Here is a 3270-nt window from a genome sequence, read left to right on the forward strand (position 1 = left end):
AAAAGAAATTAAATTTTTTGAACGACTTGTCGTCGCATTCACTATTTACAACGACATGTCGTTGTATTAAATTTTAATATTTGCGATGACATATCGTCGCTAAAATTGACAAATGATTCGCGATGACATGTCATCGTTAAAGTGAATGGCGCAAAAACCAATCTGGCGCCAACAATTTTGGCGCCAATTTGTCCATTATTTGCTATTTTTTGTGACGACATAAAGAAAGTCGTCACAAAAAAATGGTTCCAGAAAATTCTGTCCAGATGACTTTTTTACGACGACACGTCTCGTCGCAAAAAAATATTCCAAAAGATTCTATCAAGGACGATTATTTATTATTTTTTACGACGACTTTCTTAATAGTGTCGTCTCAAATAATTGCGGGATTTAATTTTCCCAAAAAAAGGCAGAAACTTTGGCAGTTTCCTGAAAAGTATTAGCGACGACATTTTAACATTGTCGTCGCAAAAAAAAGAACAGGAATATTTGTCAAGAATATTCTCTGAAATATTAATGATGTGAAGAAGAACGACGTCGTTTATCTTACAACTGCGACGACATTTTAATATTTTTTGTGACAACATATTGTCGTCGTAAAAACTGACCTGTATAAATACGGTCGTAGATTGGTTTCCTCCATTTTTTCCGACGTCTCTCTCCGTTTTCTTCCTTCCTCTCCATCCAAAACCGTCACATACCGTCCAAAACATCCGAAAAAAGCTTAAATACTTCATTCTCTCTTCAAATCCTTCATTTGTGGTGAAAAATATTACGAAAAAGTGGAATTCTTCCTCGCCATCGCCGCCCCTTAATCCAGCCATCGCCGCCCCTTATTCCAGCCGTCGTCGCCCTCCCATTTTGCTGCCTTACCGTTATCCAACCCCCGTTGTTTGTGAGTTTGGATTTTGTGAGTTAATATTTTGGTATTTTGTTAATTGATTTTAGCATTTTTGTTATGATTTGTGGTTTTGTTTTAGATTTTGGATTTAATTTGTGGTTTTGGATTTAGAATTGTGAATTATAAATTAGAATTGAAATTGAAATATGTGGTAATTAGCTTGAAATTTGTATGAAATGTGTTTAATGATGATTATGTGATGATTAAAAAATAGACGACCTAATGTAATGAGAAAGAATAATAAATTATATCTTTAATGATTAAAAAAATTAGATACAAGTTTTCATTAGGATTATATTAATAATTAAATAATTAAATAAACTAATGTTAAATACTTATTATAAAATAATTTGTGAACATTTTCATAAAATTTGTTAAAACTTTATAAATTGTTTGTAGTGGAGATGCCTATGGAGAAGAGTTGGATACATCACATTACGAGGTGAAGAAGTTATTAAGTAAACTGGGTCTGAGCTACGAGGCAATTCATATATGTAAGTATGATTGCGCTTTGTTTTGAAAGTAAAATACTGCTTTGCAGTCTTTTCCAGTATGTAGTACAAGTCGTTGGAAGAGCAAAAAGGGAAAAAAAAAGTTTCGTGAAAAGTACTATGATATTTCCCTTTGAAGGATCGGTTGAAGCGTCTATATGCTTCCTGTCACACTGCTAAGGAAATGACATGGCATGTGCAGGGGCGTTCGAGGGATGAAGACTTAATGCATCATCTAGTTGATTGTACAGAGTGGAAAGAGTTTGATGAAAAACACTCACAATTTGCACGTGAACCAAGAAATGTTCGATTAGGGTTAGCTACTGATGGTTTTAACCCATTCGGGAATATAAGTCTATCATACAATATGTGGCCTGTTATTATGACTGCATATAATTTACCCCCGTGGCTATGTACTAAGGACCCGTACAAGATGTTGACGTTATTGATTCCTGATCGTAATGCTCCTGGGAAGCATATTGATGTGTTCTTAAGGCCCCTTGTGGATGAGTTAAAAGAGTTGTTGGATGAAGGGGTTGTTGTTCGTGATTCTACTACAAATACGTCGTTCCGGATGTGGGCTATGTTGCTGATGACAGTTAATGACTTTCCTGGGCGTAGTAGTTTATCTGGTTGGAGTAAAAGACTACTCATAAAATAATACCTACCAATATATAGTATTATGCAACAATCACATAAAAAGAGCTTGACTAGATTTATATAAAAGTTGAAAATAAAATATATTGATATGAGGAAGAAATATGATAAAAGAAAATTATTTACTGAAATGTATAAAACTTACAAACCATTAGAGAATCAAAACCCAAACAAGCTTACTACACATATAGGATCATCTCTAGCCTCACCCAAGAACTCTAACCTAGCTTGCACATAATTCTCACAAAATTCTAAAGAGAAAATATGAGAACTAAAGCAAGGCAAAAATAAGAGAAAAAGTATCTACACTTAGACTAAAATTCAACAACCTAATCACCTTGACAATGGCCCTATTTATAGAGTTTTTAGGTCATGCCACAAGTAAGAATCAACAACAAAAATAATAAAGAAAATAAAACAAAAAATGTTTTCCTATTTAATTGAAATTTACAAGGCTTTATTTGGTGAGTAAAAGTTGATTATGGTGGGAAGAAAAACCATCACAAACGGATACAAACTGATGAATAATCCCAAGTATTGTGCATGAACGATAGAGCAGGTGAAGAAAATGCCACGTGGCACACTTCGATTCATCCAGGACTGAAGCTTAGAGTACGCAGATAAAAACTAGCTTTCGACGTGACACGTGGCGCGGGCTGAGTGGCTGAGAGGAAGAATGGCCGACAGCTAGGTCCCACATGGATACGTTGCGGGACTTGGTTGGAAAGCTGCTGCAAGGTGGGACCCACGCGGAGAAGAAAGGAGAACCGCCTGACACGTGCGTGGAGGAGACTCGCCGGGGGAGGGAACAGCTGGGTCCCATGCGAAAATCACCACGTGGCGCGGCTTGGAGGAGTGGCGCGGCTCGGCTGAACTTGGCTCGGCGGACGGCTCGGATTGCTGATGGGCTTCATTTTCTTTTTCTTTTAGTTTTGGCCCAAATGTCTTATTTCCCTACAAAACAAATTTAATTAAATTAAATCAAATACTTCCACAAAAAATTAATTCCATGAAAATATTTAATTAAAGCCAAATTTATTTAACAATTATGAACAAATTAAGTGCATTTTCATGCGCATATCAATAAATTATGAGGTTGAATTGTTGTAGATAGTTAAAAATTATGATTATATTATATTATACTACAATATAATATATATAATTACTATATAATATATAATTATTATAATATTTAATATAATTAAAAAACTATTATTATAA

Source organism: Morus notabilis, unplaced genomic scaffold, assembly GCF_000414095.1.
Source record: "Morus notabilis unplaced genomic scaffold, ASM41409v2 Scaffold271, whole genome shotgun sequence".
Taxonomy (NCBI): domain Eukaryota; kingdom Viridiplantae; phylum Streptophyta; class Magnoliopsida; order Rosales; family Moraceae; genus Morus; species Morus notabilis.